Source organism: Balaenoptera musculus, chromosome 15, assembly GCF_009873245.2.
Source record: "Balaenoptera musculus isolate JJ_BM4_2016_0621 chromosome 15, mBalMus1.pri.v3, whole genome shotgun sequence".
Taxonomy (NCBI): domain Eukaryota; kingdom Metazoa; phylum Chordata; class Mammalia; order Artiodactyla; family Balaenopteridae; genus Balaenoptera; species Balaenoptera musculus.
The window spans coordinates 7,764,220-7,788,861 of record NC_045799.1 but is presented as its reverse complement, the minus strand read 5'-3'; the positions used below and the strand labels follow the sequence as shown (position 1 = coordinate 7,788,861).

The 24,642-nt window shown below is 39.4% G+C and overlaps 1 protein-coding gene and 1 pseudogene across 2 annotated transcripts in view; both read left to right on the top strand.

The window, feature by feature from the left end:
* The window catches only part of DOK5 (docking protein 5), a 154,414-nt gene that overhangs the window by 12,566 nt on the left and 117,206 nt on the right, over positions 1 to 24,642 (top strand). The gene's annotated exons all lie outside the window — the stretch shown is intronic.
* Positions 6,071 to 8,623, top strand: LOC118882082 (annotated as a pseudogene).

The following is a 24,642-nucleotide window of genomic DNA, read 5'->3' as shown; positions in this document are numbered from 1 at the left end:
TCAAAATCTTTGACCTAGAAGATATGATAAATCATATGTTAACTGTGGCTGTGTTTGTTATTTTTATTCTGAAGTTAAAATGATAAAACTGAAAATTTGCTCAACATATATTGGGTAAAAAAATATGTTTATTGAATCAAACAAATGCATAGTAACTAATGTCGCCCAATCAATATATTTATTAACTCACTCAATCTTGTAAGATGCTTCAAGTGGGTCCAGCTGGGAGGAGGGATGATAGACTAGCGTCTCTGCCCATAGTAAATGCTCAATAAACATTTAAGTAAAGGAATAAAACCCTGAAATAACATTTTGCATATTCAGTTATGAAACAGACAGTAACCCTAGCATCTCACAGACAGTAGCCCTAGCATCTCACGAGTACATATATTCATAAATCCCAAGAAATTCCAAGAGTTTTGAGGAATTCTATTGGGTGATGTTTGTTGGTAGCCGTTTTGCAGTATCCAAACTGCAGTCCTTGGCACAGGACAAACATGTGGAGACGAGAAACCTGGCTGGAATAAGAATGGCCTGATTTTTGCCCCTGTCCTGCTGCTGGCCCTCTGCTGTGACCAAAGCGTGTCACTGAACTTCTCACACCTCAGCTTCCACTGTGGCAAGATGGAGATACAAATGTCTGGCCTCCCTCTCTTCCCACCTGTCTGCCTCTGAGCCAGAAGCATGATTGTGGATGTGAAGAGCATGCCCAAGCACACACAATATCCCATTTAGTCCCAAATTGGTCTCTGCAGTGCCCTGCTATAGGCCACCTGAGTGGAAAATAGCAGAGAAGACTTTGGATGCCACTGTGCTGCTATGACTTGTGTCAGACCACAAAACAAGAACAGATAACTTGAAAAAAAATTTTTTTTATGATTTACTTCGGACTTCAAAAGGCAGTGTTGAATTTCTGACAAGAAAGAAAGGAAGGGAGGAAGGAGAAACAGGCCCACACTACCTACAATGAAAGATGGCTTTTGCATATATGAAGTCTTTTTAATTTACTAGTGTTTTACATTACGTGTACGTGGTAAAGGAAACAAGGCAAAAAAAGATAGAATGAAGAGGGAAGTTCCCTCCTACGCCAGACTTGTCTCCATTTCCAGGCAATTCTAGGCAGATTCTTGTATATTTGTATGGAGATATGTAGATGCCTATATATATGTATAGGCATATATAAAAATGCATGTGTTTTTGTGTGTGTATAATTTGCTTTGCAAATCATATTATTAAGTACTGTTATATACTCTGTCCCTGTTCTTTTTAACTTACGTTGTAGCACTTTTCAGAAAATTTTATAGATACCCAATATTCACTTATTTGGCTGTTCCATGATTTCTTTAATTTGCTCACACTAATAATGGACATTTTAATATAGTTTCTAATTTTTGCTAATTAAACAGTGAAGCAGTAAACATCCTTGTGCATGCACTTATGCATACATGATACTATATTTTTCTAAGATAAATTCTAAAAAGGAAGCTGCTCTTACAAATTTGTGCATATTTAGAATTTTGATAAATAGATCTAGTTTTCCTTCAAAGAGGTTATACCAGGTATACTTCCACCGAGAGTGTCCAGAAATATTTGTTTCTGCCAATCCTCACTTGGGGTGTGTTTTAACTCTGTGAGCGTGTGTGTGTGTGTGTTTAATTTGGGAAGGATATTCTCCTGCAAGGATGTTCCTTGGCTCAGTCCTCCACTCCCCAAATTTATTCTGCTTACAGCAAACTGATTACCTAGTAATCCAATCCAATCCTATCCTACCTCTACTTTAAAACTCTCTAATGCCTTCTCCTTACACATAAATATTCTGCAATGTACTTAAGACGCTCTGTGTGATCTAGACCCTGCCGTATCTCATCCCACCCAAATCAGTTCTCAAATCATTGCGCCCCCAAGTCAGTACTCAAGCCAAACCTGCCTACTTTAGTTCCTCCAGTGGCCAAGCTCTCTTTCCTCTGTTACTGCCCTTACACATGTATTTTCACTGATTAGAAAATTCTTCCTCGTACTTTCTCTACTTTTTCATCCTGAAAATCTCAACTGGAATGTTATTGATCTGGAGATGCTTTTCCCAGCACCATCCCACATCTAAATGCTGGGAAAAGCCAGTCGCCACATGTGGATCTTTAAATTTAAATTAATTAAAATCAAATAAAATTAAAAAAATTCAGTTCCTTAATGACACTAGCCACTTTCAAGTGCTCAATAGCGACATTCTGTTAGTGGCTGCCATGTCGGGCAGCACAGATATAGAATATTTCCATCATTTTTGAGAATTCTGTTGGACAGTGCTGCCTTAATTTCTTCGTAACACGCACGGCTGTTTTAAAGTATGTGATTGAACATGTTGTTTTGATGGTTTTAGCGTCATTAGTCTGTGAGCCCCACAAGGGTACAGCTTATTCTTGTCTTGCTTCTTGCTTTTTTGTTATAGTAGGGGTTCAGTAAGTATTTGTTGAATGACTGAGTGAATTAAAGAATTCCTCCAAGCTCTTAACGTTATTGTTGTGCCTTATTGATCAGCAGGCCTTCTGGGAAGGGCCTGGCTGCTGCATGCTTTTACCCAGGTCTCCTTCAGCGTTCCAGTTAGATACCTTAGCAGGACCCTGGTTCTTTCACCACCAGCACCATGGAGATTTTTTCTCATTGGGCTTGCCGTTTCAGCATCCATTGCCTAACTGTTGCAAGGTTGACTGGGATTGGGCTAGACCAGTGTAGTGGCATTGTAGTGTGCTCCCAGATCTCCACCCGTCTCTTCCAGGACTGAAGGCTTCCGTCTCCCCACTGGCAGTGCTATGAGTGTTGTAGACAGACGGCTTGCAGCCGCGCCCTATGCTGATGCTGAAGAGAGCTACCTGACCAAAGCCAAGCCCCTTTCCTGGGGCACAGCCTACACTCATTGACTGCCCCAGTTTGGGACAACTCTGCAGGCATCCAGGTTCCTGGGTGGAGATGGGTGCATTGCTGAGAGTGCATCACAGCTGACCTGCATCCTTGACGACCTCCTAGGTGTTGCTTCCAGAGCCCCCCCCACGAAACATTCTGAATGCAGATTTCCTTCTTAGAATCTGCTTCCTGCTAAACCCAACTTGCAGCAACTTGATTTGTAATTGCAAACCTGCAGCCTTGGCTCAGCCTTCCAAAGAGGGAGCCAAGACCTTTTGCAAGAATGTGTTTTGCTTGATTTGCTGGCCCATGGTTTCTCCCTGTATTTTACCCAGTGTTCTCAAAACCGAAATGGTGGGCTTCCCTGGTGGCGCAGTGGTTGAGAATCTGCCTGCCAATGCAGGGGACACGGGTTCGAGCCCTGGTCTGGGAGGATCCCACATGCTGCGGAGCGACTAGGCCCGTGAGCCACAGTTACTGAGCCTGCGCGTCTGGAGCCTGTGCTCCGCAACAAGAGAGGCCGCGACAGTGAGAGGCCCGCACACCGCGATGAAGAGTGGCCCCCGCTTGCCACAACTAGAGAAAGCCCTCGCACAGAAACGAAGACCCAACACAGTCAAAAATAAATAAAAACAAAAAAAACAAAAAAACAAAACCAAAATGGTTCTTCAGTTTACTTTTCAAAAAATGAAAGTTCGATGGCTCATTTCATTTCTTTTTTTTTTATTATTAATTAATTAATTTATTTTTGGCTGCATTGGGTCTCTGTTGCTGCGCGTGGGCTTTCACTAGTTGCGGCGAGCGGGGGCTACTCTTTGTTGTGGTGCACAGGCTTCTCATTGCGGTGGCTTCTCTTGTCGCGGAGCACGGGCTCTAGGCACGTGGACTTCAGTAGTTGCAGCACTTGGGCTCAGTAGTTGTGGCTTGTGGGCTCTAGAGCGCAGGCTCAGTAGTTGTAGCGCACGGGCTTAGCTGCTCCGCGGCATGTGGGATCTTCCCGGACCAGGGCTCAAACCCGTGTCCCCTGCGTTGGCAGGCGGATTCTTAACCACTATGCCACCAGGGAAGTCCCATTTCATTTCTTATGTTGTTAAAATGCACCAGTCTCTTCAACAGACTCATCTAATGAATGAATTAGGAAAATACCTCCACTGGTTCATTACGTTGAATTTGGACTTGGTAAATTATTAGTATCAACCATGGTTTTCTCTGGGAGGAAGAAGCTCCAAATAAACAGTAGACAAGATTTATATGCATTTTACTTTAGCTTTTCTTGCTCGAAAGGCCTGATGGCAGTTCTTTTTCCTGAGTACTTGTTTACACCGTCATAAAAGCAGAATTCTGATTATAGCTTCTTGTAGCCAGAGGGAAGGAATATACTTTTGTCTGCGGATTTGATTCTACTTTAATCCTGAAAGGGGTGTAGCCCACTCACGGAGAGGAGACAATCTGATTTTTCTTTAAAACTGTCAATTTCATTGGGCAACTGTGAATTTCTGGAGAACATTTGTAACATAAATGGAGTTCCAGAAGTCATGCTGACTGGCAGATGTTTCAAGATTGATTAAAGATTTAGAAAGAAGTACATTTCCCCAGGCTGCCGGACTACCTTTTAATGAGATTGACAGTTTTACACATGGGATTAAAAAAGTTCTTTATCATACAGAAGTAAATTTCTTAAGTTAAATCCGTTTGAGAGAGATGGATACAGGATAAAGTGTGTGTGAAGCAGATTGGACATTTTACTGGTGTTTAACTTTGAAGCTTATTTTTCAGAGATAGATGAAGTTGGATGTTTCAAAGATGAAAAAATCATTTTGTTAGACTAATTTCTCTAATATTAAAGAGGGGGTCAGCTCTCCACCAGTTAAGGTCATGCATTCTAGGGAATTTGTAATCGTGATTTTTAGATGGGTATTTAGGCATATGGAGTTAGAAATGAGCAGATTTTCATTTTATCTTGTAAAGTTTCAAACGGAGAAAGGCATTGGCATGTTAGTTGGAGAAACGACCAACAAGGAGAATATAAGTGTTATTAAAAGAATATTTCTCACTATTCCGTGATCTAGGCATGCAAGTGAAGATTATATTAAATTTAAGGGATAACATATAAAAAGAATAATATCAATTCAAGTTTTGAAACCAGAGGGGAGAGAAAAGGACCAGAATGATTAGACATTCATGGTGCGAAGAGATTTGATATGAACTCGTTTGATCCCTGTATTTTGCTGATGGGGAAACTGAAGCCAGGAGCCATTTCATGACTTCTCTGAGGCTCTGGCCCCTCAGAAATCATATTTTTAAGCTACAATGTGGAATTATCCTGATATATTGTGAAGTGTGCAAAAAAGCAAGTGGCAGAAAAAAAAGAGGGATTTTGGCACAGATGTGTGCACATGAGTATTTCTGCACGGGAGTAGATGAAGGGCGGAATAGTTCTGGTCGTAACTCTTGGAAAGTAAGTGTGCTTTCCTCTAAGAAGTGGGACACTGGAGGTAAAGTGAGGTGGGTGGTCATTTGCTTCTTAAATTTTGTGCTTTTTAATTTATTTATCTATCCATTTGTTTGTTTATGCACATTCATACCTTTTGTAGTGCAATAAAAATAGTATCACGACCCTAATTGGGCAGAGATGGAGGATAGCAGTTGGAAGATAAGACTTTTTTCTTAGTGAACTCATTTTACTTAAAATATATTGAAATTCATTCTCTGCATGACAAGGGCATATCCTCATGTATTGTCTTGTCCTGAAAGACATGGTCCAGTAACATCACTGACCTTTTCTCTCCTGTATCTCTTGGAACTTGGGAGAGGGACAGATTATGTTCATTCATATGTAAAGTCATCACATATGACTTTCACTGTATATTTTCTTTTGCAGGAGAGAAAGCTAGGCCACGTGACTTTCTGCACCTTAGCATAATCATTATGGCTTTGCCCAAAACGCTGTAAGACATCCTCACAATTCTCATGAAATATATTTTCCTTTAGTGATCACTATTAATGTTTTAATTAGGAGCATTGAGAGCTCAAGTTTTCAGCAACATCTCACGGTCATAAATTGGAGGATTAAGTGGTCTTTTTACATATCATATTAAGTTTATCAAGGGAACAACAACTCTAGTTTGTCAAGAGAGAAAAATGGTATTTGGATTCTATACTTAAATACGTAAACATGGCAGCTTCGTCAGTGAGAGACTATGGTTGGACTGGACAAAGGGGAGAAGAAAGTTGGGTCAGATTTTCAGAACAAATCAAACTGATTTGGAATTTCAATATATCTTGATAATTTGTTCACTTCCAATTTTCTGTGCCATTTTACAAGTGTTGATGTCCACTGTATGTAGCAAAATTACATCCAATATTTCAGACCCATGGTCTGGGTGAACCATTTAATTTGTATAACCCAAGTCCTTTGTTTAGGACAATAATAGAATGCAGGGAAGGAGAGAGAGAATCTTGTCCCTTTGAGCTGGTTTTATAAAGATTTGTTTCCAAAAGCTATTGAATAGTATTTTTGTAGGTTTTGGCCCTACAGCCAAATAAAGATTTTTTTTGTGGAAGCATAATGCCGTCTAATTACCATGTCAGTGTGGTTGGTTGTAATTTGGACGTAGAAATGTAGAAATATTGATAGAAATTATTGTGAGCTCTATGAATCAATATACTGAATTTGGACCTAACAGTAGTAGGACACTTAATAATAACTAGTGCCATTAGGATTTAATAATAGTAGGACACTTAATAATAGTTGGTGCCACTAGGCAAAACATTATATACGTGTACAGGGGAATTAGTTACTACTTGTGATGCCATTTTATAGATGAACAGAGTAAAGGTCAGAACAGTGGCATAGCTTGTTCAAGGTCATGTGGCCGAGCAAGATGAACCTGGAATTGAGCTTGGCATTTCCTTAACTCTTAATTTAACTCTTGGAACAACATTTACTCTCTTTGGAGGGAGAGTGAAGATTCTTAAGTGCCATGCTAGATTTTCTGCATTCATCATCTTTCTGGGTCTCTGTAAGGCACATGTTGTTAGCTTCATTTAAAGTTTCAGGAAACTCAAGATCAAAGAAGTCAGAAGTTGTCCAGAATCACAGAAATGGTCAACGACCAAGCAGAATCTGAACTCCTAGCTGTGGTCCCACCGTCCATGCTAGTCCTGTTATTTATACCAACACGGATGCAGTGAACCCAGAATGTTGGTCCATTTCATCAGGATGTTGTATGGATGAGAAAGTGTGTTGAATCACGCATCACCCGCAGAGACTGCTTCTGGGATCTTCTGCTCCTGCTACAGTTACTATAGTACCGTTGAGTCAATATTAGTGGAATGATTGTTAAGTGGGAGGAGTCACCACTTCCATTGTCTCTGGCCAGTTTGAAAGGACCTCTCTAGCATTGGTAAAATGAAGGCACAGAGAGATGAAATAATTTACCAAGGTCACACAGACAAGACACCCACATCTGTTTCTATGATTAACCACACTACTTGACTAAATATACAGCATAATGGTCAAATCTGGGTTTGAATTCAGTCTCAAACCTTTAAGATGTACTGACATTGTCCTCATTTTACAGGTGAAGGATTTAGGCTTACAGGGAATGCATAATCTACTCAAGGTTGCCCTACTAGTACCAGGAAAAGCAAGAGGTTCAGACCTATGCCTTTCTCTGCTTAATCTTTACAATACTAATGCAGGTCTCTAGATCCAGTCCTCGTAATTTTAATATTGGTAACAGGACTAGCTAAATGCTTTGAGTTACTACTGTAAGACTGCCTCTTTTAGATATTTTCTTGAACTACTTTTTACCTGATGCTCTGAAAATAAGAAACATGGAAGTTGCTAGTAAGGAAAAGACTAAGAAATGGATTTGCAGGAAACCAAAGTGAATGTCATGCAACTGACTTGAAAACCAATGACAGGAGATTGCAGCTAGGTGTCTGAGCACTCTTTATGAGTTTATTCATTCCTTTAGAAAAGTAGACTAATAGTCTAAAGCTAGGGTTCCATATATAGAATCTTTAGAAGAATTTTAATAACCAAGATCATCTCATTCAATATAGTAAACTAAATTTGAACACTGGACACAAAATGAATAGGAAAGAGCACATTGATGTCAATGAATGTTTTTCCTCTTTTTATTGTTACAGTTTTGCAAGGTTTTCCAATATTTTTCCCAGTAATAAAATTATACAGCCCTTTCGGCCAGAACCGCCATCTTCCAGTAATTCGCCAGAGTGACCAACACAAAAGGAAAGAGGAGGGGCACCTGCTATATGTTCTCTAGGCCTTTTAGAAAACATGGAGTTGTTCCTTTGGCCACATACATGCGAATCTACAAGAAGGGTGGTATTGTCGATATCAAGGGAATGGGCACTGTTCAAAAAGGAATGCCCCAGAAATGTTACCATGGCAAAACTGGAAGAGTCTACAGTATTACCCATCGTGCTGTTGGCATCGTTGTAAACAAAACAAGTTAAGGGCAAGATTCTTGCCAAGAGAATTAATGTGCATATCGAGCATATTACGCACTCTAAGAGCCGAGATTGCTTCCTGAAACGGGTGAAGGAAAATGATCAGGAAAAGAAGGAAGCCAAAGAGAAAGGTGCTTGGGTTCAACTGAAGCGCCAGCCTGCTCCACCCACAGAAGCGCACTTCGTGAGAACCAGTGGAAAGGAGCCTGAACTGTTGGAGCCCATTTCCTATGAATTCATGGCCTGATGGGTGTAAAGAAAAGACCTGGAGGATACAAATGTCTCTCTTGAGTAGAAGTGTTGTGTCCCCTCCCCCAAAGAACTATTTAAAGCACGTTTTAATTGTGTCCGAATTCAGTGAGTGATGTCTTTACTTTTCAAATTTAGTGGTTTTTCTTCCTGAAGGATGTGAGGTAGTTTGTTGTGCAATATACTCCATTGGTTAATAAACTGCTAGATATTATTTATTAAAAAATTACATAAACCTAATACCCCCATACAAAGTTGTTATTTTAGTATATCTCATTCCATTTTCCCCCCATGCTTCTAAAATTTCACATGGTTGCTATTATTATATATTTACAATGTCATGTCCTGTGTATGTTTTAAAATGTATTGCGTTATACACATTTTCTCAAATAATTACATAATCTTTCAAACCATAATTTTAAAGTCTATGATACTCTGTTGAGTAGGTACATGATTACTTGATAGTTAAAACAGTTAAACTGTTTCAAATTCAAATAATGCCCAGGCCTATAACTTTGACCATGTAAAGGACTGTTCCCTAATAATCAATGTGATTATGAGGCTAGAGAGTTTGAATATTTCTATGACCCTTGATATGCATCGCAAATTAACTTGCCCAAGATCCACAGCAATTTACATTGCTGTCAGCAATGTGTGAAGGGACAAAGTCCAGTTTTTAAGATGAGAAATCTAGCAGCCTGCCACAGATGATGCTGACATTCTATTTGTTTTGCAGTCTTCCCTTCCCTGGTCATAGAACTTGGCTTGGGATCCCGAACTGAGTAATAAAATAAAGTCATACCTGCAGTCCTCAGTGTAAGTTTCCACCCTTAGCATGAAGATATATACAGTATTTTGACTAATGACTTCCATCATTTAGACACTCTGGAAATTCTTTAGCTCAGTTAGGAATTTCATTATAACCAGAGAAAAATTAAATATGCTATTTGCAATGGTGAGCTATGCTGTCTCCAGCCCATTAAGAAACTACTGCCAAATGGGTTCAATGACCATTTTGATTTCATTTGTTCCAAAACTGGAAAGAGGACCCATGATATCTGTTTCTGAATTTTGAGCAAATTTTAGTTCCTCAGCTAATACTCTGAATGCAATTTACTTCTTATACTTGCTGACAGCAGAGGGCATTGGATTTGGTTTTGTGGCTTATGCCCTTTATTAATTATACTCCATCGATAAAGCGATTTACATGTCCTATGAAGCTGGGAAAGTTAATAAAGAAAGAGTGTGTTCTTTCTAGTGAGTTCTGTCCTGAGTGAATGTGCACCTCTGGTAATTCGTGGTATATGCGTGGCTCTATCAGAAACTACATCAGCAATTGAGACCTATTACATCAGTGACCTAATCATTCTTCTAGTTTAAAATATTTAATGAACATACATTCATTTGCGGCTCCATGAATTCAACACATGCATTCACTTATTTAACACCTTTTAATTTAGTGCCTACTATGTGTAAGGCTCAGTTCTCGGTACTAACAGATAAATGGTGAATCAAAGGAAACTGGAAAATATATTAATGATAAATGTACTCATTTAACCCATAATTAATATTACTATAATAATTTTATATATGATATTAAAAATATAATAATATTTTTAATGTTAAATTATATGCTATTTAAAAATTTTATAGGTATTCACAAGGCTCAAAATTCCAGAATTAAAACTAAAAAAAAGTACACATCAAAAATTCTCTCATCCCTTTCCCCAAATTTATCCAAATAGGCAATTAATGTCATAGTTTCTTATGGTTTTTATTTTTTCAGCTGTATTTCAGGCATATATCAATATATACATATATGCATATGTAGATAAGCTTATACATATGTTATTTTGTGTACTCCTTTTTCCCCACATATATGGTGTACATACTATATATATTATTCTGCACCTACCTTGTGTTACTTAATAAATTTGGAAATCTCTCCTCATCATTACTTAAAGATCAGTCTCATTTCTTTTTTTTTTTTTTCTGGTGCGTAGTATCCCATTGTGTTAAATATTCTATTAAGTTGGAATTCTTAAGTTTATTATCTCCTTTTTTATTATTATAAATAGTACTGCAAATAAAATTTTTATACATAAGTTTTATTCCTTTAGATCTTTTTTCTTGATAAGTGAAATTGCACGTTAAAAGTGGGACAATTTTTCTGGCTGTTGAAAAATGTTTTTCAAATTATAACCTGGAAGTATTGATCCACAGTATGTATGGAATACTATATTTTGTGTAAAAAGGAGGGAGATAAGGCTGTATATTTACATTTGTGTGTATATGCTAGCATTTGCATAAGAAACTAATGAATGTAGTTGCAAATAGGTGACAGGGACTGGTTCAGGGGATATAAAACAGATAGGGAGGCTAATCAATATATACAACTGAAATCATTTTGAATTTTGAACCATGTGAATGTATCACTTTTAACAATAGTAAAATTTCAATTTTAATTAAAAATAATAAAAATTCAATTTTAACTATAAAGTTAAAAAGTGAAGTGTAATTCTCTGTTATATTGTCATTTTCAATCTATGAATATGAATGGCTTTTTTTTTTTTTTTAATACTGGGGTATCCAAAAACAGTACCATTAAGTGAAATATATCACAAAGTACAGTTGGTCATGGAACTTGTTCATTGATAGGATCTAATTTATAGGTTTGCTGCTTTTATCCCTAACTCTTTTTTTAAAAAAAATTTATTAGATTATAGTTGATTTACAATATTGTGTTACTTTCTGCTGTACAGCAAAGTGAATCAGTTATACATACACATATATCCACTCTTTTTAGATTCTTTTGCCATATAGGTCATTACAGAGTACTGAGTAGAGTTCCCTGTGCTATACAGTAGGTCCTTATTAGTTATCTATTTTATATATAGTAGTGTGTATATGTCAATCCCAATCTCCCAATTATCCCTTCCCCTCTCCCTCCTGGCCTAACTCTTAAAAAGAAGGGAAAAATAATAGGGTGTTTCCAAATCATCAGTCATTCACACACCCCTTCCACAACCTTTGTCATAGCTATGGACCACTTTTACTGTTATTCACTTACTAGTTTTCCTTTAAAATGAGTTATTTTCTTTATGTGGAAATTTTATAGAACTGCCATTCATGAAGAAAACCAATATCATTTTCCATAAGAGAAGCTATATTAGCGGGGGCTTTATCAGAGAAGCAGAACCACTAGGAGATATTTCATCAGGAATTTATTTTCAGGATTAGTTCTTACAGAATTGTGGGAGCTGGTTTACAGAGTAGGTGTGCCCGATGCTGGAGCCTGACATCAGCAGCGAAGACGGACGTGACGTGGGGGAAACAGAGAGAAACTGGAAGCCAGGTGGCTGGGATGGAAGCCTCTGATTGGCAAAGTCTCCAGTCCACCATCTTCAGCAACGAGGGCGTCCTGCAAGGAGGAAATGGGAAGGTGGCACCCATCATCACGGAGCTAGACAGACACTTGGCCCAGGTTTCTGAGGGTCTTAAGGAGGATCTGGCAGGAGCTGAAGAAGCTGCAGTGCAGCTGTTTCCTCACGCCCACCAGGTGAACCTCAGATCTCAGACAATGTACATGAGGAGCGCCCTGCGCTGAGCTTCCAAAGTGTAGAAATAACGTGGTGCGGCTTCACTTCCTCCGTCCAGATCTTGTGGTCTACACTAACTCTGACCGGTGGAAGAAAGGCAATTCTTTGAAAAGTTATTTCTCGCTTAACTGGGTTGGCATAATATGAATCCACCAGAAAAGTAAATACAATAAAAGTAAGTGGGGAAGGGGAGGGTGGGACAAATTGGGAGATTAGGTTTGACATAAATACACTACCATGTGTAAAATAGATAGCTAGTGGGAACCTGCTGTATAGCACAGGGAGCTCAGCTCGGTGCCCTGTGACGACCTAGATGGGTGGAATGCGGGGTGGTGGGAGGGAGGTCCAAGAGGGAGGGGATATAAGTATACATATAGCTGATTCACTTCACTGTACAGCAGAAACTAACACAACATTGTAAAGCAATTATACTCCAATAAAAAAAAAGTAAATACAATAAAAACCAAACAATATTATTGAATTCTAAGTAGACACATAACTCCATGAAGGCACTGATCCTGAGGCTTTCTCTTTGTTGAAAAGGAAGATGAGCAAGTTTTAGAGACCTTTTAGAATCATTACTACCAACTGACTGGAATGTCCTCCATGACTCATTCAGAAGGACTGAAAAGACAACATGAGTATCTTTCTCACTGTGAGGTTCCATGTTGTTTAGTTCCTTTCCCAGTATAATTTCTCCCAATCCTCTCATGATTTAAGGAATACATGGTGGTGAATGGAGATGGTGTCGTGCTTTGCATGCTCTTCTCTCCATTTCTACTTCTTAAGTGAAGGTAACGGCAACGGGGAGGACAATATGGTAGACAGGAGGGAACAGAGCAAGGCCAGATGTGATTTTATCATCTGCAGACCCAGCTCATTGAAGCCTTGTCACGCATCAAGGGCAAGGATTATCTGCATCAAAGCCTTGTTGGCTTTTGAGGTGGTGGGCGAGAAACAAGCACAGCCTGGCTCTGATCTCAGAGGGTTTGGTGGTCTTCCTGGTACTCAGCGGGGAATGTGGGGTGGCTGAAGAAACCTCACGACTGAGTCTCTGAGGCAGCTCCTTTGTAAGTGTGGATGGAAGCAGCCACGGGCTGGCTTCTCACTGAGATGCTTCCACTTCTTATTTGTCCCATTGGTGTGTCTCAGGTCTCTCTTGGTTTCCCAGCATCCTTGAATACCCCTCGCCTGACTGCACAGGTTCTAATCGGTTCTGCAGTTGACCAGCTAAGTGATCTTGGGAAAGCCACTTAAAGGTCCTGCTAAATTAGGGATATCATACTTTCCAAATCGTTGGGCAGTTGTGAGATTTAAATCAGGGGTTGGTAAACAGCGAATCCACAGGGCAGATATGCCCTTTCCTCTTCCCTATTTTTGCAAGTACACTCTTATTGGAGCACTGCCATGCCTGTTTGTTTATGTATCGTCTGGGGCTGCTTTCACCGAACACAGCAGAGTTGAGTAATTGTGACAGAGAGAGACCTATGGCCCACAGAGCCTAAGATATTTACTGAGGAAGAGCACCGATCCCTCGAGTAGATAAGTTCATACATATAAGTTCAATTCAAATGCTTACTGGCTACTATGTTTAGGTATTGGGCGTACAAGAGGGAAGATACGCAGACAAAGACCTCTACCCTCACGGAGCTTACAGTCTAGAGAAGGTGTCAGACTAAGCATAAAAAAAAGGTGAACTATATGTCAAGTGGTGATCAGTGCTATGGAGAGAAAATCAGGAAAGGGAGAGAAAGAGTGTGGGTGTGTGTGTGCATGTGTGTGGTGTATACGGCGTAAGTTGCAATTTTAACTGGGGAGGTCAGGAAAGAAAGAGGATCGTTTATGCAACGAATGGAAGGAGGTGGGGGATGGAGCTGTGTGGACACATGAGGAGGAATGTTCCAGGTGAAGGAACAGCAGGGCAGAAGGACAAAAGCTCTGAGGTAAGAGTGTGTTAGGAGGGTTCTAAGACGAGCAGGGAGGCCAGTGTACCTGAAGCAGAGTGAGTAGCAGGAGAGGGGTAGAAGATAAGGTCAGTGACGTTGGACTTCTTCGGCCAACGCAAGGATGTTGCATTGTGTTCTGAGCATGAGAGAGTGAAGACACTAGATAGTGGCGAGCTGGAGAATGGTGTGCATTGGGTTACATTTTATTTTATTTTTATTTATTTTTTAATTTTTTGGCCACATCGCTTGGCGTGTGGGATCCTAGTTCCCCGACTAGGGATCGAACCTGCGTCCCCTACCTTGGAAGCACAGAGTCTTTCTTAACCGCTGGACCACCAGGGAAGTCCCTGTGTTACATTTTAAAAGCATCACTCTGGCTGTCTGCAGAGGGTGCCAGCAGGAGCCAGGAGTTCACATGGCAGCTGTTGCAGTGCTCTGGGCGCTTGGACCAAGTTTATAGCTGTGGAGGTGGCGAGAAGCAATCAGGTTCTGGACCTATTGTAAAAATAACAATAGGAGGATTTCCTAACAGACTAGAAATGCACCGGGGGAAAAAAAGTCAGGGATGACTTCAATACTTTGATTTGGTCAACTGGAAGAATGAGATTATCATTAACTGAAATGTGGGAAAATAGGCGATAGGGCAAGTTTGGAGCAAAGATTAAGAATTCAGAATTGAACATGTTAATTTTGAGATGTCTATTAGAGACCCAGGTGGGACTATAAATGCTTAGAATAACGCCTGCCACATAGTAATAACCGATAAATGTTAACTGTTATGTATAATATATATAAATTTAATATAAAATTATATATGTATATAAATACCTACTATGTGTCAGCATTAGAGAAACAACAATGATTGTGTTCCCATCCCTGTCCTCATGGTGCTGGGTGGGGCGACAGATAAATCCTCGGAGATTATATGTGAGATCACTGGTCTGGGGCATTGCAGCTTTGGGGGAATCACACAGACTCTGCCTGGGCCCAAATCATGATTTCTCTGAAATTAGTCACTTGCAGTTTACTTAATCTCTCCATATCCTCGTCCTTATCTATAAAATAGAGATATCAACTTTATTTTTCATAATGCATCTAAGTGCTCAGTAAACACTATCTTAGGACAAAAGATGCTGTAAAATTATTAATTCGTTTCACAAATACTTGTTGAGTATTCACCACGTGCCAGGAGCTTGCATGGCATTGATGGTATAATGTGAATAAGACAGATGAAGACCCCACCTTTAAGGAGATCCTAGGGAGGCTGAGGTGGGGAACAGACAGCAAATAAATGAAAATGGTAGGTCAAGCTAAAAATTACACGGAAAATAAAAAAATGTATGTTCTAGAGCTACACTGTCCAATAGAAATATAAAGCAAGCCATATATGTGAGCCAGATGTGCAATCTTAAATTTTCTAGAAGGCGTGTTGAAAAAGTGCGATGAAACAGGTGCAGTTAACTTTAATAATTTGTTTAATCCAATATATCGAAAATGTTATTTTAACATATAATAAGTATAAAAAAATTAGTAAGACATTTTACATTCTTTTTTCTACTAAGTCTTCAAAATCTGGCATTTGATTTATTAGAGCATATTTCCATTTGGTCTAGTCACATTTCAAGTGCTTGAAAGCTACTTGAGGCCAATGGCTGCTGTGTTGGAGAGCACAGGTCTTTAGAGTGACTGGGTGTCTGCTTTAGATTGAGTGGTCAGGGAAAGCTGAGACCTGTGACAAGAAGGATCAGCCATGCGGAGATCTGGGGGAAGCCCTTCAGTGTAGAGGACAGAACCAGGCAAAGAGCCTAGGTCGAGAGTGGGCTTCCTGTGGTAATTGAGAACAGATCAGTGAAGTCAGTGGGGCCAGAGCCCAGAGGACAAAGGGGATAGACGTATGAGGTTGCAGAGCTACATGGGACCAGATCTTGTAGGAATTCAGAGTCCATAGTGAGGAGTGTGGATGAATTCTAAGTGTGTTGAGAATCATTGAAAAGGTTTAAGTAAGAAGTGATATGATTAAGCTATCGCTGGCTGCCCTGGTGAGAGATGAAAGTGGAATATTAAGAGGCAAGAGTGGAAGTAGAATAGAATGCTCCTGTTGGAGAATGGAAGTCATTGGAGATATATCTAGTCCAGCTTTGGAAGGTCCAGGATGACTTGGTGGAAGTATGTCATAAAGAGGGGTTGTCCAGGCAAAGTCGGGGATTGTAAGACACAGACAGTGTTTTAGACCCATAGTCTTTGAACTTTTTTGATTACATAATTCATTCAATTAAAAAAAGCAAATCCTAATATTTTAATATTTATTCCTTCTACATGTGTTCTATTTTCAATCCATATACTATGGTATTATATTTTAGAAAAACTTTTCGTATTTATTCCAGACATACATAAGTAAATACAAGTTTTTAAATGTTTTCCTTCACTTCACTGCACTCTGTTTTGGAAATGATTGTTCTAGACAAAGGGAATTGCACAGGCAAAGGCCTGAAGATATAACAAAGCATGAGCCAGGGAATGGCAGTAGCTCAACACATCTGGAGGGAAGAGTGTAAGTAGGGAGGTGGGTGGGATGATGGTGAGGAAGTGTTCAGAGCTGTTTCTGGAGAGCTGTGCAAGGGCTAGGTCATGAAGAGCTTATATGCTGTGGGAATGATTTTGATAGATAATCTAAATACCTATATGACCGGAGGCTGTTGGTGGGTTTTAAGCTCGAGAGGGTATCTAGCATTTTGGTGAGCACTTTACCTTCATTTTCTCATTTCATTTGTCTTTAACAGGTGCAACGCAAGAGCAAGTGGAAGGGTTTAAAGCAAGGTGGTGACAAGAACATTGATTATTAATTAGAATATTCTCCTTTCTCTCCCCTCCACTTTCTCTAATTAAATTCTGTAAGTTGAACTCATGCTGGTAAAGACCATAGCCTTGATCACAGAGAGAATTTTCATTCCAGGGCAGACTGCATGCCAGCTCACCCTGACCCCTGCCTCCATGGCTGCAGAAGAAAAACGCTGCCTGGGGGCTAATCCAATAAAAACTGTCCAGTTCTACCAAGACGTAGAAATGTCCATCGGAAGCTTTCAGACAAGAGTATGGAAGTTTTTAAAAATACTGATTTACATTTCCTTTTATTTACATTCTTTGCTTACACAAAATTACACAAAATTTCCTGGAAATGATTTTACTCTAAGAAGCAGAACTATTCCTTTTCCTTTGCTGGCAGGTTCTCTTTTCTGCCTTCCTTGATGAGGCAGGCTGGTGTGAAAGGGGCTGCTTCTCTATCCACAAATGCTCAGTAATTAACAGTCATACTTTATGCCTAATCCTAAAATATATGTACGTGAAATAACATAACATTTTAAAAAAGTGTATTTTAAACTTTGTACTTGTACAATTTTCAGCTTCTGATTAGAATTAAAGGGAGAATAAACCCTTTCATGTTAAGTTTCTGGTCATGGCGAAGAGAGGTGTTTTATTGCTAATCTATTTAAACCACAGCCAGAGATGTATACTCAGAAAATCACTTTATCATAATGACTAATTGGAAAAACGGACAATGCTGTTGGAACATTGAGAGAGATAGCATTCGGGCTTTCAAAGTGGGTACAGCATAGGATCCCATGGCCTGGTTTAAGAGAGAACATTTCTCCTTCCTGATCTGCAGGAATCCAGTTAGCCCATTCCCCTTCTGCTTTGCTCTAGTTCATTTACATTGCCCCAGGTTGTGCTGGATTGAAAGGCTGCCTGGCTTTGTGTGATCCCTGGGCCAGAATTACTCTCCCTGCTGGGCCATTGGGAGCACACTGCTCCTCCCCCCCTACCCCCCAAATTCATCCACTTGATTTCACTTCTGGGATTCTGGGGTTGAAAGAGCAGCCTGTTGCAATGGGAATGAGCCAGAGGGCAAGGCTGGCTTGATCACCATTGTCTGGCCATGGTGTTCAACGTGACAACACAGAATAACAGCATTTGTGTCTGAGGATGGTCAGGGCCACCAGACTCCAACAACAACAGCAATGGTAATAGCTACCATTTAATGGGTATTTTCTTTTTCTTTTTTTAAATTGAAGTATAGTTGACTTACAATATTGTATTATCAATAGTTTTGGGTGTACAGCAAAGTGATTCCGTTATATACATATATATTTTTCAGATTATTTTCCATTATAGGTTATTACCAGATATTGAATATAGTTCCCTGTGCTATATAGTAAACCCTTGTTGCTTATCTGTTTTATATATAGTAGTTTGTATCTGTTCCACCCATACTCCTAATTTATCCCTCCCCCCACCTTTCCCCTTCAGTAGTATTCTTTCATATTGAAATCTGCACTTTGCTTTACTATTTCAAAAATGCATACTTTTTTAAAAATAGAAATATGCTATGAAGGGTAAACTCTTTCAGTGATATAGACTTGATTTTGGCCTCAGTCTTTGTGTAGTTACTGTAACCATGGTTCTGGAGAAGGTGATCATAAGAGGATCTACAGCTGGAGGTGGAAGAACAGGATATAAAGTGATAAAGGAGAGAGGAGCAGGAGAGAGCTTTTGTGCAGTGCTGAGCATGTTTCAGAAATTTTGCATCAACTATTTGTTCCTCATAACAAGCCCGTGATGTAGGTTTGTTTCCTAGATGCTGCTGGACATCTAATTGATACTCTCTTCTCCCTCTTATTTACCAACAGACCCCGGGTTGTTTGGGGTCATGGTATACCCAGCTAAAGTAACCAGCTTCTTGGCTGGGGCTCAGTCACTGGATGGGGCTAATGGTAAAACGCTTTAATAAGTGGCAGAGTCAGCTGGCAACTTGTCTCTTACCCTTTTCTCAGGGTGTAACATGGAGATGTTACTGGAGGTTGAGCAGCCACTTAGGGACTATGAGCTGATATACTTGGTTTTCTGTTACATTCAGCTGAGTGCAATTCCCAGTAAGTAGAATAATAGTAATAGGAGTTTATTGAGCTTCAACAGAGTGTGTGCTGTCTGCCAGGCAGTGCGCCAAATGGTTTATATTCATGATTTCATTTACCTTACTTTATGATCCTTACTACAGCCATATAGTTAATGATACTTACAACGATACCCCTATTTTACAAATGAGGAAACTGAAGCTTAGAGATTATAAATTACTTGTCCTTGAGTGATTAAGTGTGAACATAGGTCTGTTCCACAGCAAAGCTTCTGCTCTTAAGAAGATAGGTTGACTTTTTATAATGAGCTTGTGTTACATTGGCAGGTAAAAGTGAATGAAATAATAAGCTAAAAAAAACAAATACGCAAAAACTCTGCCTCCTAGGGCATGTTCATAACTATACGCGATTTCAGGAGAAACAGGGGTATCATATATCCCATTTGACAAAGAAAAGAGCAGAGAAGTTAGTTAAATTCTTTTGTCCCAAATCTTAAAACTGGTCAGAATTTGCCTGAAGTCAAGAATGGCTTCCAGAATTTAGGAAATCTAATCCCAGTTCTTACTACCACTTAACTAGTTGTGGGCTAATAAACTAGCAGTGGGAATTAACTGCTCCTTTTCATTGTTCATCATGACCTCTCTATCACTGATGACCTTGTGAGTCTGTCCTTTTCACCTCCATATCAGTGGTAAGCACTTTACTCCTGGTGAGAGGGATGGCTCAGTGTAGAGGAAATACATGCTTTGGTTTCAGAAACATATGTTCAAATCCCATCTCTGCCACTTCACTTTGTAATCAAGTTACCTAACCTCAGAAACGCAGTTCTATAAAGTGGGAATAACCATGAGACCTAGCCAATAGGGCTGTTGTGAGAATTATGGGAATTAATGGGTAATTGACAGATAGTAGATGATCAGTAAATATTAATTCTAGATGACTGACACCTGGTAAGTACTCAAAAATGAGCTGTGATTGTCGAAGACATTATTCTAAAAAGTCAAAAACTCAGAAGCCCTTGGGGCAGATTGCCACATAAATAAGTGAAGAAGACTGGGTAGGGATTTGGTAAAATTGCACCTGCCCTCTCTCAGGAGGCAGTCACTTCTCATATCCAGCCCAGGGATCCGGCTTTGTCAGTTCTTTCAATTTTTAAAGCAAAATCTGAAGTCCAATTCTGTGTGAAACTTGATTATAAAATATTAGTTTGTTTATATATTTTTAAATGTTCTGTGAGAAAAAAAAAAAATCTCCATATGCCTTTGCAGGCTGCCATTTTGCCACCACTGATCATTCATTCATTTCATTGATCCATTCAACAAGCTGCGGAGAGGTTTACGGTAATTCAGAAGTGAGTCACGAAAACGGCCGGAGAATAAGACTTTCAAAGGAAGATAAAAGACATTGAGATTATTAATGTTGGAGAAGAGTGGGCTGTGGGTTGAGATTATTAATGTTGGAGAAGAGTGGGCTGTGGGTTGGCTAATTAATAGTTTTTAAATACATGAAGGGATTTTAAACAGTTGATGTCGACTAATTATCCTCTGTCTTTTAGAGAGTAGTACAAAAAGAAAATGGATTCATTTCAAGAGAATCATTATGAATAAATGTGAAAAAAAATTCTGGATACTGGGAGTTATTAAGTTTTCGACAGAACAGAGAAAAGGCTGTGGACCCTTATTTTGTAAAGACTTTAAAAAAATAGGACAGGTTATCGGAGGGATTTGTTTGTATAGTTTGGATGATGTTGGAATGACCTCTCCCCCCCGCTTGGAATGCTGAGCCTTCGATTACTTATTCTGAAGGGATTCAATAGCTGCAACCAACCTTTTGCACTCAGTGCAAGGTGCAATTCAAGAGAAGTCCTTAGGGATTTTGGATTCCAATTACTTGAGAGTCTTCTGCCCCTCATATGCCATAACTGCTCCAGTTACTGGACACGTGCTTTGAATAGAGGGCTCCTTTTGGAGATACAGAAATGAAGTTTCCCCTGGGGAAGTCACATCTCCCAGCTTGACGAATGCCAACTTGACGCTTTCCTCCTCTTTCATTATTCTGAATAATTCTGCAAAGCCCTCTTCCATTCCATGCTGTACTGAGCATGAGAATTTGCCTTTTCCACTTGTCAAAAGATGTCAAGAGTTTCTAGGAGTCCATGGTCGTACTTCAGTTTTCAGACAGAAGAGGAATTCCAACAGTTCCAGAAATGGCAGTAGATCTCTTCTTGTACTAACTTTGGTTGAGGTGTGCTTTAAAAATTCGAAGCTTAACAGTCTTAAATATTCTCTTTCCTTTTGCTGAAGAACTGCAAGTTATTTTAAAATATATGGGGGGTTGCCTAGTAACTACAGCTTCACTGGCTGTGTAAGACAGGTTTTTTTTTTTTTTTTTTCCTCTCTTTTTGCTACAGAAGGGCTGTCAGGGAAGAGTAATGGGAGATGGGGTTCATCGAGAAATGAATGAAAAATAAAGTGTCTTTTGGGAGTTTGGGGTCACATAAAACTGATGTTAGAGGACACATGTAACGCTAGGTTTGTGTCTGAGGCAATGAACAAGTTCAAGGAAATCATCTTCTCCTTTATCTTTGCTTATGCTGAATAGTTTGAGTGAAGTGTATCATAGGGAATTATGAAAATATCCTCTTTCTTCTTCTTTCTCTCTGTCTCTCCCTTCTTCTCTTCTCTTCTTTCTCCTTCTCATTCTTCTTCTTTATTTCAGTGTAATTGTAATTGTCTTCTTGGGCTGCCGTAAAGAATACTGCAGACTGGGCAACTTAAAAAGCAGAAGTTTATATTCTCACGGTTTTGGAGGCTAAGTTCAGGATCAAAGTGCCAGCAGGGTTGCTATCTGGTGTGAGGACTCTCTTTCTTGCTTGTAGATGGCTGCCTTCTGCTGTGTCCTCACATGGTCTTTCTTCTGTGTTGGCAGGGAGAGAAGGATGTTTTGTGTTTCTTCCTCTTCTTATAAGGACACCCATCCAGTCGGGTCAGGGCCCCACCCATATGATCTCATTTAACACTAATCACCTCCTTAAAGGCTCTGTCTCCAAATACAGTCACATTGGGAGTTGGGGCTTCAGCATGTGAATTTGGGGAGGACACAGTTCATTCCACAGAAAATAGTGTAGGTAATCTTAGCGTTCTGTGGACCTGACTTCAGGCTTTGAGATACGAGTTAGAAGTAATTGATTTCATAACTGAGTTTATTTCTCTTCCTAATTCTGCTTCTTTTAGTCTAGTGGGAAACAATTAACCACTGATTAAGGTGAAAAGCCCCTGATCAAGATGTTTTTACTGAGTTAGTCCAGGTTTGTAACTAACTTATTGAGCTGAATGTTGAACTTTGCAGCGTTCTGTGGGGATTATGGGAGTTTTATGAACTTACAGTAGTACTTGGTGCATCTTTCCAAACCCAAAGATCATTTGTGTTTCTTTGTTTGTTTCCTTTCCTTCCATTTTTCTTTCTTCCTTTCTTCCTCTTTTTTTTTTTTTTTTAACCACTCTTTGACACAGAAAGAAGAAAACTGAGGGAAAATGTAATTTAAGTTAATACAACTATTAGTACTGTGTGATACAGGAAACCTAGACTTGATTCATTTAACAAATATTTATTAGTTACCATCTCTGAGCCAGACACATGTACTCAGTGTATTATGATGAACAAGACAAGCAAGGTCCCTGCCCCTAGAACGTTCCTTCCCAGTTTATTAAATCTCAGTCTTCTGAAAGTATGAGGGCGCTGGACTTTGAAACAAGTGTTTTTTCTTTTTTTTTTTTAGTTAAGAATTACAGGTTTATTTTTTTATTTTGAAAAAGACATAAAAGTCAAAAAAGCAAAAATAAAAACCAAAACAACCAGGTATATCAATAATTGTGACATACGTGATGTAAAAAAAAATATATATATATATACACATATATATGAGTATATATATATACATATATATACTCATATATATATGTATGAAATTACATGAAGAAAAAACTTAGTAAGATGTTTGAAACCAAGGCTGGGCTTGAACAGATTTCTAATGGAATACAACTAAAAGTTTTGCTTAAAGTGTCTAGGCAATATTCGGCAATGTTCAAGAAATTATGACCGCTCTTCTATGTCCCATTTGCAAAGGTCAGCAAAGTAGGCTTCAAGACATGTTTTTTTAGCAGGGTAGTTTGGGTAATGATCCTGTTTCCTTATGAACAACTACCTAACTCATCCACTATGTTGATGTCTTCCTGTCTTTAAGAGTGTGATGAATACAAGGATGAGTGAACTATGGTGATATAGAGAATACGACAGTATAAAAATATTGAAGCATCCATTTAAAGCAGAAGAGGGGACTTCCCTGATGGTCCAGTGGTAAAGAATCCACCTTCCAATGCAGGGGCGCGGGTTTGATCCCTGGTCGGGGAACTAAGATCCCACGTGCCGCATGGCAACTGAGCCTGCGCGCCACAACTGCTGAGCCCTCGTGCCTCAGCTAGAGAGCCCGTGTGCCGCAAACTACAGAGCCCATGTGCTCTGGAGCCTGCGCGCCACAACCAGAGAGAGAAAACCCGCAATAGAGGGAAGCCTGCGGGCCGCAACAAAGAGCCCGGGTGCCGCAACGAAGATCCCGCATGCCACAACTAAGAACCGACGCAGCCAAAAATTAAGAATAAATAAATAAATACATAAAATAAAATTTAAAAAATTAAAAAAAAAAAAAAAGCGAAAGAGAATCCCAAGCCTGAAAATAAGCCAAGGGTAGTTGTACTACTGATACAAGTGAAAACATCCTGAGACTTAGTAAGTGTTAGTATACCACTCCTTTTTATATGCATAATAATCTCAGGTAAAATATCTGAGCAATTTGTAAGGTAAAACCTCTATAAGTTTTACCATAATGTGCCTTTTTCTTTTCTTTGCTCTACTTTTCTTCTTTGCCTATTTCTAAGGCTGCCAGTGAACACCCTCTGGAATTGCTTAGGAAACAAGTGTCTTTTAGGGAAGGTAAAATGCATTAATAGTTTAACAGAGGTCTGGGCTGGTTCACGATGGTTTTAGGTATGCTGTAGGCGCTGTATGTTTTAGGGAAAGCCAGCTGCCATCTAACCTTTTGGAGAGACCATGACCTTGTTCTTTCTACTTCTTTCTACTAACTATTCTTTAGAGTTCTGGTTAGGAACACAGCCTTGGAAGGGATGCACAAGTTTTCTGTGTTTCTTTGAAGCCCCATACCATGATCACAACTTCCTTCTCTTTTCTGTGTATGGCTGACTCAGTTTCTCAGTTTCTACTAAGTTGATTCCTCCTCACTCTGATTTGGGAACATATGCTGCGGTAATACTTTATTATTAACTTTAATTGTGTGAATAATGCATAGTACATTCTCATTGTAGGAAGTTAAAATACTACAAATAAATGTCAAGGCTAGTGTCCCTTGGCAATATCATCCTGCCTTTAACTCCTTACCACGGGGTAACCATTGTTATCAGTTATTACATATGATTTCTAGGTATTTGCATAAATATGTGTATCCCTAGAAATATAGTTCCTTGGGACATGTGTTCTTTTATTTAAATG